We start from the raw sequence: 15,510 nt of genomic DNA on the forward strand, positions 1-15,510 counted from the left end.
CCATTGCCAGTTAGCAGGCATAAGTTTGCTATGCTACTCTGATAAGGCGTGTTAACTTTGATAAGGCGTGTTATCTCTGATAAGGCATGCTATTTGTCTTAGTGAATCAAGCCCTATGAGCTTGCTGGGCAATCTGTATACTTTGTGTAAGTGATGGTAAATTTTACAGCTGATTAGTGAATCTGTCGCACTGTGTGTGAGGTATGGGATTGCTTTCCGTGAATAATGTGATGTTTATTGTCAACATTTTGAAACTGAGCTAAAATCAGCAATTTCTGCATATTAACTATACTTTTTTGTTATAAAAAAGCTAAGACTTTGTAATATTCTTCTTGTAGATCCGTAGATGTGGTCCTATTTTGCAGCTTGCCTTTAAGTGGTGCTGCTTACTTTACTGCCAACTACTGCTCCTGAATTCTTTTTCATCTCTGTTGTTTTCCTTTGTATTGCATTATTAATGCCTTTGGTCAACATCGCCTCGTATTTTTGTGCTGTGTCACTATTCGGTTAACCTTTAATATTTCTCTATAATCAAAGGCATCCTGAAAGCTGGCAGCTCTGTTGTGATTACTAGGTCACTGATTAAAAAAAAGGCTTTTTTGATATCCACAGTGGAGCCTTGCTAGCTGTGAGGTCACACGAGGCACTGTCCTGCAGATCCACACACAGCTGGATTCAGTTTTATTAAAGTGGGATACAACTCCCTAATGTTTACTAAATGTATCTGACAAAGGAATGTAAACAAAGTATAATGTTATCACCTCTTTGGGTGTGGCCAAAAGTTTTCCACTGAAGCAAGGAGCTTTCCACTGAAGAACAAAGTGCTGTGTTTAACTGTTTGAATGCTGTTCTGTTATTTTTTATTTTTTTTTTGTGGTAGTAGATCTCATGCTGTAAATACTCTTTTAGAGCAAAGAGGAAATGCTGAGTTTCATACCACTTTAAGGAAGGTAAAGCAAGAGAAAACAGAACATATAACTATTACATCAGCAATCAGAGATAATGTGACTGACTTATCACTTCCTGCACAGCCTTTTTTGAATGATCCTTCCGCCCTTCAGTATTGTTCAACAGTTATAAGATAGTCAAGGAGATGCTAATTATTTCGGTTTGCATATAAACATAATGCAAAGTGTATGTGACTTGCAATTGGTCCAATTTAAATTGGCAGGAAGTGCATTTGATTGGCCCAATTCCAGTCACACAGCTGCAGCAAGCATGCAGCCAGTGAAGTCAGACCCGATCAGCTGATCTGCATGCTGATTCCGGGCCAATGGCTTATAGTATTATGAGGTAGAGAATCAGGACAGGAGTCAGGCAACTGGCATTGTTTAACCGCTTATTCCACCACTACAGTATAACTATGTCCTCTGTGACTTCATCAAAGCCACGAGGATGTAGATATATAATTTCACAATGCAACATAGCTGTGGACGATCAGGCGTACTCCTGTGTGCGCCCCAACACTTTCATCTGCATTACTAATTGGTGAAAGGGAGCAGGTTCCCTTCAAGCCAATTAGAGACCCCCTCCCCCCACAGATGAATGATCAATGCTGTAGCCAACAGCGGTGATCCTTCCTCTCCCCCTCCATGGCCAGATCACCTATAAAAAGCTAGCAGCTAGCTGCCTCTCTCACCTTACCTTGTTCCAGCTATCAGCCACCTGCAGCCTGAGCCTCCATTTACCGCACTGCTCTCAGCCCCCTGTTGCTTAATATTAGGGTCTCGGCTTGATGATATCAACAAGCTGCGATCCGGATATTTGGTATGATGGGGCTGACTGCAGAGCAGTAAACAGAGGCTCGGGCTGCAGGAAGGTTTCAGGAACAAGGTAATGTGAGAGAGGCTGCTTGCTGTTGGGTTTTTTAGGTGATCTGGCCACGGAGGGGGCTGACTGGCAAGGGGAAGGCATACCTGGCTATCCATATTTGGGGGGAGGGTGGAGATATCTGAAGGGTTGAAATTTTAACTTGGGGACATCTGGCTAACTAAGGGGGGATTTAATAGTGTGTGCACATCTGGAGATCCTGGGGGGCATACAATACTGGGGCACATCTGGCTGTATATTCCTGGGGGCACATCTGACTATACTGGGAGGGCTGATATTCGGGACACATCTGGCTATCTATCCTGGGGGGGGAGGGGGGGGCAATTATACTGGTGGCATGGTTTTTATATACTGTAGCACTTTTTATTTTTAAACTGGAATTGGTGAAACTGAGAAATGATTTTTTTTCTTTTTTCCCCCTAGTTTTCCCTTTTAAAATGCATAGAACACAAAAGTTTTCATGGGACACAATACCCCCCCACCCCAAATGAAAGTCTAGTTTGTGCTGAAAAAAAAGTTATGTAGATCATTTCGGTGTCGTGAGTAGGGATAAAGTTATGGCTGATTTATTAGGGACATAGCTTAAATGTCAAAACTGCTCTGGTCCATAAGGGGAAAACAAGGTCTGGATGCGAAGTGGTTAATAGTAGAGAATGAAGATGGCAGCATCCATATTCCTCTCACTTTAGGTTCCCTTTACAGCCCAGTTAGGGATTTTTTTTTATTTGTGAATAGAACATGGAAGGCTTAAAAACTCCAAAATGTGGCTACCAGATTCCAGAAATTGTTTTTCAATTAATGGAAAAGACACAGAATACACTTGGTATGAGCTTTGTACGACAATTGATGACTTGTGAGGTTTGTAATGCAATTTGAAAGTTCTAGCATGCCTCAGTAGCACAGCAGCCATGCTCTCTGACATTAGCCAAAGCTGTCCGCTCTCATACAGATTAAGCTGCATGAGCATTATATGTCTGTTTTGTTAGACCTACTCTGCTTGATATTCATGCTAAGCTGCAGCATTGATTAACTCAGCCTACAGTAGCTGCTGTAATCTTTGTTACAGCTTTTACTAAACGGTTTATTCTTACACAAGCTCAGTCTCTGACATGAGTGAGCTTTGCAGCCCCTTAATACACCAGATGAATATCAGTTGAGGTGGCCAACTGCCTCTGCCAAGAATCCTGCATGTGTAAAGGCAGCCCCCTATGCCCCATGACTGCTCAGCCAGCGATTCGCCAAGCGACAAGAGATTGCATTGTTCTCCCCCACTTACCCTGCCCCCGCGTCATGTCAGCCCCCCCCCCCCCCCCCCCTCCAACCCCATTAAACAGAACACATTGCTAACTTGCAAAGTGATCAGTGTGTCTTCATAACCTTCGCCCTGCAATGTTGCCCAAGGAATCAGCTCCCGATCCACGTCAGGTGACATTGAGTGTGTATACAGGCCTTAAAGAAAATCTGTAATGAAAAAAAACTCCCCTGGGGGGTACTCACCCGGGGTGGGGGAAGCCTCCGGATCCTATTGAGGCTTCCCCCATCCTCCTCGTTCCCACGGCGGCGGAGAAAATCCTCCCGGAGCAGCGGCGATGTAAATATTTACCTTTTGGCTTCAGTGCAGGCACAGTATCCGCTCTTCCCACGGACATAGGCGAAACTGCGCAGTAGAGCGGACCCGATGGAGATCGGCTATTTTCGCCTATCTCCGTCAGAAGAGCTTCGTACATACGTTAGATGAGGGGAGGTGACGGGGTTGGTACACTAGCCACCTTTACATGATGTGCTCTTTTTGAACACAATACATTCTAAGACATGCTGCTTCAATGTTTGTTAAGTCCTGAGCTCACCAACGCAGTTGTGTACGCTTTTCAGCAAAACATCAATGTTACAGATGCTAAAAAGAGGACAGAAGCGCACACAAAAACATCTCTCAGTCTGTAGGATGTAATCTGCCATTTGATAACATTTGTAGAAAGACATTGCATGGAGCACTATGAAACTCCCTAAACTTATAAAAAAATCTGGCCCTGGTCTGTTATATGCATTTGCCAACTAATTTTTTCAACAGTATCACATGACAAGAGATGGTTGTAGTTGTCCAGTAGGAACAGCTTAGTGAAGAGGGCAGGAATGGGTATGTACTATTCAAGCCTTAGTCTCATTTCATAAATATTTGGAGACATGTTCACTTTACCTCACCTCATTTCCAGGTTTTGGTGAAGAGTTCTTAAGCCCATTGAACATTCATTTTTGCCTTCACAAAATGAAAATTAGCTGTAGTTCATCACTTCCAGCAAATGTCCAAAAAGCAAAACCATAATATATTACCACATGTTTTGGACTACAAGACGCTCCTGACTATAAGACGCACCTAGGTTTAGAGGACAAAAATCAGGGGAAGAAAATATATATACTAATCCTGGTGCATCCATGGTGAAGGGGCATCTTGTGGATTATGCCCCCTTTATACCTCATGCCCCCTTGTGCCTCTTGTGTCTCCCTGTGTCCTCCTCTGTTCACCATGTGTTTGCCTATGTCCTCCTATGTCTGCCTCTGTCCTCCACTTTGCCCATTTGTGTCCCCATGTCCTCCATTTCTCCCGTGTCCTCCTCTGTATGGCCACAGTACAGGGAGTCCCCAACATTGGGGTGGGTTGGAGGTTCGTATTGGCAGGTGTTCATAAGTCAGGAACTCCCTGCATTTGGACAATAAGACACAGTGACTTTTTCCCACACTTTTGGGGGAGAAAAAGTGTGTCCTATAGTCCAAAAAATACAGTACTTTGAGAGAGTGGGCAGAGCCAATCAAATCATTCCTGTATGCCCTTGTAGGCCAAGCATGCAGAACTTTTGGTCTATAACATACATACAGCCTTAATTATACATTATAGGCACTTAATCCAGTTTGCATTTAGCTGTATTGGGCTTTTAGGTCTTCATGAATGCAAGCTACGGAACTGAATGCGCTATCTCTGGTCTATACGTGCAGGTTTCACCAAATGTCAGTACTTGTTTTATGATTTTATTTCTTACTTAATAACCAGTATCTGCAAGGTAGAATCTATTTTTATGCTCCAATATTTCAAAATTATACATTCAAAAATAAAAATGTAATACAAAAAAATTGCCGCCAATAACAAAAGCTGCCTATAAGTGCATAGTCCGTTATACCTGATGGAATGTAACTGTTCCACCATGCAATGTTACATTTCAATCAACTTAGGCAATATCGTCTGGGAGATAAGATGGTTTTGTCGGTAGCTAACATACTTATACTGTATTTCTAAAGACCAAAGTTCATTCAGAGTAAATAACTTTAACTCTTCTCTTAAAGGAAATAATCACGTATTGCTACAAAAACTATTTTCACTTAAAGCAAAACCAAAAAGTTATAAAGAATTCCCAGTTAGTGACCTTATTACAGTAGTTTTCTGTTATTGTGTTTGTAAGCTGCATAGTTTGTTTATAACACTTTGCTAAATAGCCACTAGATGGAGATGCTCTGCTGCGTTTGATGTTTGTGGGTGCAATCCTGGAGGCAGCCACACTATGGAGCTTTTTCAGAGAGGTATTTTGTACTGTGAGGAGATAGTTTGGCAGCCCTGAGTAAGTTAATGCATTAATGGATTGGTGACTGTAATGAAAAATCCGCCACGCCGGATGGATTGCGGAAATATGGTCGCATCCAGTCCGGCAAGCGGACCTTCCAACGCGGGATGCGGAAATTGGTCTGCATCCGCTGCGCAAACCCGTCCGAGCACTCTGCTCCAAACTCACCAGCATGCTGCTCACCAGGGCTCTGCCATCTTGCCTCTAGGGCAGGGGTGCCCAATAGGTCGATCGCGATCTACCGGTAGATCGCGACCGCCTCCTGAGTAGATCGCGGCCGCCTGGCCGCGTGATGTCATAAACTGAAGCCGCAGCTGCGGCTGTCAGATTTTGCTGCATTAGCAGCATCACCGAGAAGAAAGGAGAGGCGCGGCTAAGGAGGAGGCGTGACTGAAGTGTAGAGGAGCGAATGAGGAGACAGGTCTCCTCCCCTCCAGGCCATGTGACACCCACACACTGCATCTCCACCTCTCCAGGCTGCCTGCGTGAGCAGCGTCTTCTCCCCAAGCTGGCGTGAGGGTCCCTGGGGGCCACCTGAGCATTAGAGCAAGTATGCCAACATTCCCGGATCTAGAATTGTGTCCTTCAGGTGGCAGACATCAGCAGGCGGCATCCACTGTTCAGAGAGCTGGCGACACTGCCATACATTACCTAATGCTGCTTTCATCATGCCCAGAGAGTCGCTGTGCAGACACCCCACTTTGCTCTGCCCTGCCTCAGCTCGTGTGTGTGCAGCTGGTGGGGAGGCTGCTAGCTACAAAAGGTGTGATACTGGAGCAAGTGAGCAGACTCTCTCCCTCCGTGCAAGCAGTGTCAGCGTCTTCCTGTGAAGTACAATATGCCATCTCTGCACAGGGGAGACAATGTACACCAGCACGCTTCCTTGCTGGTTAAGAGTACTGACATTTTAATTAATTGCAGCTTGGCCTCTGTCCTCGGAATAACAGCCACTCTCTGCATGTCTCTTTCTATACTGGAGACACATAGCAGGCAGCGTCTGTTCACAAGGAATGTCAGCGTTGCCTCATAGTTTGCACAGATGCTGCCCTGTAGTACCATCCCCCCCCCCCCCCAGCTCTCTGTGTGCAGGCTGATGTGGGGAAACTTCTTCACAGGACACAAGGGGTGAGGACAGGACACTATGGGGGATGCCAGCTTCTCCTATCTAGCACTTGGTAGTTTAGAGCTGGAATCCCCAAACCAATATTTGGACAATGTGGGGAAATGTGTATATGCAGTATATTCTTATATGTGCTTTGTAGCATAACTATGGCCAGCATAATACAGTACATTTGCAGTATGGCCAGCATAATACAGTACATTTGCAGTATTTCATGTATATACATTTGCTCCTGCTGCTGCTATTTGCTAGGCTTGTGGGGGTGGGGCCTGAGAAGAATCCTTATGTATGCTGCGGGGGGGGGGGGGGGGGGGGGGGGGGTTGATCTCATGGACTCTGCAGGTTGAAAAGTAGCTCGCGAGCCGAAAAAGTGTGGGCACCCCTGCTCTAGGGAGTGTGCACGCATGACAGACACGCCTTTATACTCTTAGAAAGCGTGTCAGCTGACCTGGAGGTCAGCTGACATTTTAGCCTGCTCTGATTGGTTGCTGCCTGGGGTGGAGACTTCTCTCCCAGGCAGTATATAAGGAAGTGCTTTTCAGTCACACTTCGTCTGTGTTTGCGATACCCTGTGTCAGCACTCAGACCTAGTCAGCCTTGTCTCTGATATTGTGTTATATATTGGTTTATCGCCAATATATACACATATTATACTGTTTGATTTATCGTGTATGATTCTGTGCCTGTCTTGACTACTCTTCTGTTTCCTGATTCTGTACTTCGCCAGCCCGTACCGTTATCGACTATTGGCTTGGTTTCCGACTATTCTCTTGTCTCACGTTTTTGTACTGCTGCCACCTGATCTGTTGCCGAACCTCATTTTGTCTGACCTTTCTCCCTTCAGTGGAACGTCTCCCACTGTAGGGTTCTATCAGAGGCTTGCCTCTTTGAGACGACCGCCACTAGTAAACCCTTGCTGCCAGAGGCCGAGAATCCTTCACTCCCGTCCTTTGGAGGATCTCACACATGGGGTTCCCATTCAGAGGTAACCACACCTCTGAGGAATTACAGTGTGGTGGATATTTCCACAGACTTGAATTTACGCTGTATATTATTATTGTTGTCTGCTGTTCCAGCTTGCTGGAGGTTGTATCCCTGTGCCCTATAGAGATACTCTATTGTACCAAGCACCCTCTTGCATACGATTGTATCGTGTCACGCTATACTTGCATTATTGGTGATTCTGCAGATCACCATATAATCAGGTATAGCATCTGTATTATTGGTGATACTGCAGATCACCAATAATCAGAATATCTGTGGTTGCTGACACCACTCGTTACATAAACACAGACCAGAAAGCAGAGCCGGGACAAGGTCCTCCAGCACCCAAGGCTGAGACAGAAAAGTGCGCCCCTCCATCCCTGCCTCCCGAGCCGTTACACACTGATTGCTAATAGACTAAGAGGCGCCACAGGGCCCACAACCTCCCCAACACCTTAATATCTAGTTATCTGGCTTGCAGACACTGCCATGTATTCCCTTTTATTATTTCTTTCTGCTTCAAACACAATTAGGAATGACAGCTGAATGAATTCTGCGCCCCCTCCTACACTGCGCCCTGAGGCTGGAGCCTCTCCAGCCTATGCCACGGCCCGGCCCTGCCAGAAAGATGTAAGATGGAGGAGGTGGTTAATCAGCTTCAGACCGTAAGGGCAGAGTTAGAACAGCTGAAGCTTACTGTGGCTATTCAGCATGCTCAGATTACTCAGCTGACAGAGACTGTCCAGAGGCTGCAACCACCACTTAACATTCTACCTCCCCCGGCTCCTAGTGAGCCAAAAATGAACATCCCTGAAAAATTTTTAGGCGCTAGGTCAGACTTCCAGAATTTTCAGATGAAACCTGTGTCCTCAGGAACTGAGGCTCAGAAGGTCACCTTAATTAAGACTCTGTTGCATGCAGATTCTCAAACTTGGGCTTATGGTCTACCTGATGAGCATCCTGCCCTTGCTTCCGTTGAGGAATTTTTTAAGGCCATGGCGGTCATCTATGATGATCCAGATAGCGCTGCCACGGCTGAACGCAAACTTAAAAACCTCAGACAGAGACACAGTACAGCAGAGGAATATCCGTCAGAATTTAGGAAATGGGCTGTATCCTCTAGATGGGAGCGGTATGTACTTCTTGATAGGTACCTGGACGGGTTGTCGGAAGCAGTAACCGACGTAATGGTTAGCCATCCAGAGCCTAAAGATCTATATGAGGCTATAACATTATCTATTAGAATAGATAGACGCCTCAGGTATAACAAAAAGGGCAGGTACCTTATGTATTCTAGGGGTTCAGGGGCTACTAGCTCAGCAACAGATGAGTCTGAGGAGCCTATGCAACTAGGCCAAGGGCGCCTCATGGAGGCTGAGAGGACAAGAAGACGTAAAGAGGGTCTCTGCATGTATTGCGGAGAGAAAGGTCACATTGCACAAAACTGTGGTAGGAAGTCGGTAAACTCTTCGGCTTAGGTGTGGTTGGGGGTACCACCCTAGGCGGACTAGTTTTACCTCCTAAACAAGAGAAGATATTATTGCCCTGCTCCATAGATTGGGAGGGGCAAAATTCTCCTACCACAGCGTTTGTAGATTCCGGTTCCACTGCTAATTTTATAGATTTAAATTTTGCGTTAAGTTTAAATATTCCTGTCCTTCCTGTGGAAAAACATTTGCACGTCACGGCAATTGACGACTCTTCTTTACAAGGAAAGTCCCCACTGCGTCAGACTCCTCCTCTCTCACTTCAAGTCGGAGTTTTGCACCACGAGACCATACAATTCTTTGTTTTAAAAATGTCTACTTCTACAGTGATATTAGGCTTACCCTGGTTACGTTTACATTCTCCTCAGTTTAATTGGAGGGATCGGCAGCTGACCACATGGTCTCCTTATTGCTCTCAGCATTGTCTACAAAGTATAGCCTTGTGTTCTACTAAGGTTCATGTGGAAGGAGTCCCTCCACAATATCAGGATTACTCTGATGTGTTTTGTCCTCGAGCAGCAGATCGATTACCTCCACATAGACCTTTCGACTGCCCAATTGATTTGAAACCGGGAACCATGCCTCCTAGGGGTCACTTATATAACCTCTCTCATCCAGAAAAACCGGCCGTGGATGATTATATTCAGGAGAACTTACAGAAGGGGTTCATCCGCCCTTCTAGATTCCCTGCGGGAGCCGGATTCTTTTTTGTTCAAAAAAAAGACGGAGGTTTACGTCCCTGTATTGACTACAGGGGTTTAAATAAGATCACGATTAAAAATCGTTATCCACTTCCACTCATTGACGACTTATTTACACAAGTGTCTGAGGCTTCCGTATTTACTAAACTGGATCTGAGAGGGGCCTACAACTTAATTCGTATCAGGGAAGAAGACGAATGGAAGACGGCGTTCAACACGCCCAAGGGGCATTATGAATACTTAGTAATGCCCTTTGGGTTGTGTACCGCTCCTGCGGTTTTTCAGGAGTTTGTAAACGAGATCTTTAGGGAGGTACTGGGTCATTTCGTAATTGTGTATTTAGATGACATTTTGATATTTTCTAAAAATCTCACCGATCATCGCCAACATGTCAAGTATGTGTTACAAAAACTCAGGCAGAATCAATTATTCACAAAATTGGAAAAATGTGTTTTTGAGATGAAAGAGATATCCTTTCTGGGATATATTATCTCCACGACAGGCTTATCCATGGATCCCAGGAAGGTCTCTGCTGTGAGGGATTGGCCACAACCCTCTGGGCTTAAAGCCCTGCAGCGATTCCTGGGATTCGCGAATTATAGGAAATTCATCAAGGGTTTCTCGTCTGTGGTGACTCCACTTACCAATTTGACGAAAAAAGGGGCTGATGCCACTCATTGGTCAGAGGAAGCTTGTGCGGCTTTTTCTTTTTTGAAAAAAGCATTCTGTTCTGCCCCTATACTACGTCATGTGGATGTGGCTTATCTATTCATAGTAGAGGTAGATGCCTCGGAGGTTGGAGTTGGAGCAGTGTTGTCCCAGCACTCAGGTCCTCAAGGTAAACTTCATCCCTGTACCTTTTTCTCTAGAAAATTCTCTCCAGCCCAGAGGAATTATGATGTGGGAAACAGGGAATTGTTGGCCATCAAACTTGCTTTTGAGGAGTGGCGCCACTGGTTGGAGGGGGCGGAACATGTAATAACTGTATACACAGATCATAAAAATTTGCAGTATGTTGAAGAGGCCAAAAGACTCACCCCCAGACAGGCCAGATGAGCTCTCTTTTTCTCCCAGTTTAATTTAATAATTACATTTACACCAGGGAGTAAGAACATCAAAGCAGACGCTCTATCACGTTGTTTCGAACCAGAAACAGCGCCACCTCCTTCTCCAGAAAGTATTCTGTCCAAGGAGATCATTTTGGCAGCCACCGAAATAGTGGAAGATCTCGCTAACCTTCTTAACCCTTTTCAAGTAGAGGTCCCAAAGGGGAAACCGGAAGGTGTTCTGTATGTTCCCTGTCAGTTGCGTACCAATGTTCTGCAACTGTTTCATGGACATAAGAATGCCGGACAACCTGGTATTTCCAGAACCCAGGAATTGTTAGGTAGATCTGTTTGGTGGCCATCTTTACAACCTGATTGCAGATAATTTGTTAAAACTTGTTCTGTCTGTGCTAGGAGCAAACCCTCCCGACAGGCTCCAGCCGGAACCTTACAGTCTCTGCCCTCCCCTCAGGAACCATGGACGCATATCTCCATGGACTTTGTGGGGGAACTTCCGGTTTCCAGCGGAAAGACTGTCATATGGGTGGTCACAGATAGATTCAGTAAGATGGCCTTTGAAGGGTCTCACTACTGCCCAAGAATTGGCTGATCTTTTCGTGCAAAACATTTTTAAATTGCACGGTATTCCGGAGAATATTGTCTCAGACAGAGTGGTCCAGTTTGTCTCGAAATTCTGGCGGGCCTTCTGTAAAAGGATGGGTATGTCTTTGTCCTTTTTGTCGGGTTACCACCCGCAGACCAACGGTCAGACGGAAAGGATCAACCAGTCCTTGGAACAGTGGGTAGAGTTTCTACCATTTGCAGAGTTCGCACATAATAATCTCAGGAATGAGTCTTCGGGGTATGCGCCTTTTCAGGTGGTCAATGGGAAGTTTCCCAAATTTTCCCCCGTACCCGTGAGGGCCTCTCCGTTCCCTGTTCTGGAGGAGTGGCAGAAATCTTTTAGAAAGATTTGGGCTAGTGTCAGTGCAAATTTGAAAAAAGCTTTTGGCATACAGAAGAGGCAGGCAGATAAGAGACGATCTGCGGAGTGGGAGTTCAAACCTGGAGACAAGGTTTGGGTGTCTACTCGACATATAGCTCTAAGACAGCCGTCAGCAAAACTTGGGCCCAGGTATATTGGACCATATGCAATTTCTGAAAGGGTTAATCGTGTCACTTACAAGGTCAATTTACCCCCTTCTCTAAAGGTGGGAAAAGCCTTTCATGTGTCGCTCTTGAAGCCGGCTGTTCAGGTGTATTCCCTCCCGCCTCACCCTGTCATGGTTGATGGTGAGCCTGAATGGGAGGTTGAGGAGATCTTGGACTCCAGACGAGTTCAGGGTTCAGTGCAGTATTTGGTGCAATGGAGAGGGTACGGTCTAGAGGAAAGGTCCTGGGTCAAAGCAGGTGATTTACATGCTGGTAATCTTAGGAGATGGTTCCATGAGCTCCATCCTGACAGGCCAGGTGGGACGTGTCCGTAGTCCATGACTAGAGGAAGGGGTATTGTAACGAAAAATCCGCAACGCCGGATGGATTGCGGAAATATGGTCACATCCAGTCCGGCAAGCGGAGCTTCCAACGCGGGATGCGGAAATTCGTCCGCATCCGCTGCGCAAACCCGTCCGAGCACTCTGCTCCAAACTCACCAGCATGCTGCTCACCAGGGCTCTGCCATCTTGCCTCTAGGGGGCGTGCACGCACGACAGACACACCTTTATACTCTTAGAAAGCGTGTCAGCTGACCTGGAGGTCAGCTGACATTTTAGCCTGCTCTGATTGGTTGCTGCCTGGGGTGGAGACTTCTCTCCCAGGCAGTATATAAGGAAGTGCTTTTCAGTCACACTTCGTCTGTGTTTGTGATACCCTGTGTCAGCACTCAGACCTAGTCAGCCTTGTCTCTGATATTGTGTTATATATTGGTTTATCGCCAATATATGCACATATTATACTGTTTGATTTATCGTGTATGATTCTGTGCCTGTCTTGACTACGCTTCTGCTTCCTGATTCTGTACTTCGCGAGCCCGTACCGTTATCGACTATTGGCTTGGTTTCCGACTATTCTCTTGTCTCACGTTTCTGTACTGCTGCCGCCTGATCTGTTGCCGAACCTCATTTTGGCTGACCTTTCTCCCTTCAGTGGAACGTCTCCCACTGTAGGGTTCTATCAGAGGCTTGCCTCTTTGAGACGACCGCCACTAGCAAACCCTTGCTGCTAGAGGCCGAGAATCCTCCACTCCGTCCTTTGGAGGATCTCACACACGGGGTTCCCATTCAGAAGTAACCACACCTCTGAGGAATTACAGTGTGGTGGATATTTCCACAGACTTGAATTTACGCTGTATATTATTATTGTTGTCTGCTGTTCCAGTTTGCTGGAGGTTGTATCCCTGTGCCCTATAGAGATACTCTATTGTACCAAGCACCCTCTTGTATACGATTGTATCGTGTCACGCTATACTTGCATTATTGGTGATTCTGCAGATCACCATATAATCAGGTATAGCATCTGTATTATTGGTGATACTGCAGATCACCAATAATCAGAATATCTGTGCTTGCTGACACCAATCGTTACAGTGACAGTGAAATATTCATATTGTGATTTGACAGGATACCAGGGTCTCCATTCTAAGAGGTCCCATGGACACCAAACAGAAGAAAGACTGGGTTTCTACCTGGGTTTATGCAAAATTTGCGGATTTATTAAATTACCATAACCACTAAAAACACAACGTTTTGGCCAGAGGCCTTTCTCAAGTGTGAGAAAGGCCTCTGGCCGAAACGTTGTGTTTTTAGTGGTTATGGTACTTTTGTAAATCTGCAAATTTAGCATAAATCCAGGTAGAGACCCAGTCTTTCTTCTATTCGGACTTTGCTCTTACATACCCTTGGAGGATCCGGGTGTGGACTGGTTGACTCCCTGGTGGACTGACTTTACAGTTTGAGCAGCAAGACCACATTGTTTGTCAGGCTCCCTTGGAGACTCAGCTGTGAGGACCTACAGGGGAGGGCCCACTCCTGAGGCACCCTATGCATGCTCATAGGTATAGCAATATGTCATATTTCAGTTCAGCCACTAGGTGTCTCACTACTGTTATTAAAGTAACCCCGTCGGGGAAGAAGTTCTATTTTACAGCCCCTTCCCCCCCCCCCCCCTAAACTTACAGGTCCCTCAGTTTCCTCCCAGTCCATTGTGCTTCTCAAAAAAATTGCTGGTAGCAGGATTCTGCGCATGTGCAGCTTGCGTCGCTGCACCTCTCAGCCACTTGAGCATGTTCAAGGATACACACGGCGGGGCCTCGCATGCTCAGTAGGCTGTGACTGGTACAGTTGGCAAGCTTTTAGAGGGGCACCTTGGAACAACAGAGGGGACCAGGAGGAATCTGAGGGAAATGTAAGTCTAGAAGATCCAGATAAATAAAATAGAACTTTTCCCCCGTCTCAGGAACACTTTAAGGATTTAGTTCTAAAAAAGTTGTTGGTTCCTGCCTGATGGTGTGGCACAGGACCCTGTTTGACCTTAAATAACATTTTTGAGTCATAATCTATCATTACAAATATAATCAACATAACTTTTACACAATGCTCACAAGACTGGCCAGTGCTGTCAAAAGTGGCATCTGAAGTCATCACACTGACGAGCTTATTATTTGCTGAATAGGCAACTGCAGTAAAAGCTGGCCACAGCTACAGAAGTGTGATAGCTTACACTTTTGGATTCACATTGTGCTTGCAACTACTCACTCTAATAAATTGCCATCACTGTTAGTCATTTTTTATAAACTATCTCCTACTGCAAGTTCTGTATCACGCCAAAGGATCACATCCTGGCACTGTGTATAATTTCACATAAGAACAGAGCAGCCACAGTCATGTGATTGTTAGAATGCTTAATTGATGTAATTTGAGTATTTCTAATGTCTGCCTACTAAAGCTCATTAAACGTCATTAGAATGCGGCTTAGGCTTTTTACAGTTAATTTCAAATTCAATGTTATTAATGTTATAAAAAAAAAATAAGCTTTCCATTTTAATCTGCCGGCATCTAAGAGTCTTCAAATCTGCTGGTAAATTCAAATTGTTCTTTGCAAAAATGCAAGTTATTTCCACTCATAAAACCCACTGAAATAAATCGGAGTGGTGAAATAAATATAGAGACTCTGAATGAAATGTAACAGGGAAATTGCAGAGCTAAACCTAATCTGTAGTCTGGAGGGTAGATATGGCATAAAAATGTGCATGTTCTTTAACTATAGCTATAACAAAAAATATTGCATGTGAGAGTTCTCCCTGATGCTTGCGTAACTGCTGAAACATGAGTAACTACAGTAACCACTGCAACTGCAGGGGGCCCAGAGCTTTCAGGGGGCCAAACCGTTTAACCTTTCCTTCCACCAATATAGGAATCCATCCTTCATATGGGGTTTGATTCACTAAAGCGTGATAACTCAGTTATCACCTGTAAAGGCTTTGCACGCACAAACGAGCGCGCAAAGCATTATGTTAAAGAGAATCTGTATTGTTAAAATCGCACAAAAGTAAACAAACCAGTGCATAGGGGACATCTCCTATTACCCTCTGTCACAATTTTGCTGCTCCCTGCCGCATTAAAAGTAGTCAAAAACAGTTTTAAAAAGTTTGTTTATAAACAAACAAAATGGCCACCAAAACAGGAAGTAGGTTGATGTACAGTATGTCCACAGATAGAAAATACATCCATACACAAG

At 45.1% G+C, this 15,510-nt stretch overlaps 1 protein-coding gene across 6 annotated transcripts in view; it reads left to right on the forward strand.

Annotated features, from left to right (window-relative positions):
* SUSD2 (sushi domain containing 2) overlaps positions 1-15,510 on the forward strand; it is a 314,471-nt gene that overhangs the window by 39,316 nt on the left and 259,645 nt on the right. Inside the window, exon 1 of one of the 6 annotated variants that reach the window (XM_068246352.1) lies at positions 5,912-5,988. The exons of the other annotated variants lie outside the window; for them this stretch is intronic. The gene's annotated coding sequence lies outside the window, so the exon portion shown is untranslated. Of the gene's footprint in view, positions 1-5,911; positions 5,989-15,510 lie in introns of those variants that run through there. 6 annotated transcript variants of the gene reach the window in all.

Source organism: Hyperolius riggenbachi, chromosome 1 (genome assembly GCF_040937935.1).
Source record: "Hyperolius riggenbachi isolate aHypRig1 chromosome 1, aHypRig1.pri, whole genome shotgun sequence".
In the NCBI taxonomy this organism is placed as follows: domain Eukaryota; kingdom Metazoa; phylum Chordata; class Amphibia; order Anura; family Hyperoliidae; genus Hyperolius; species Hyperolius riggenbachi.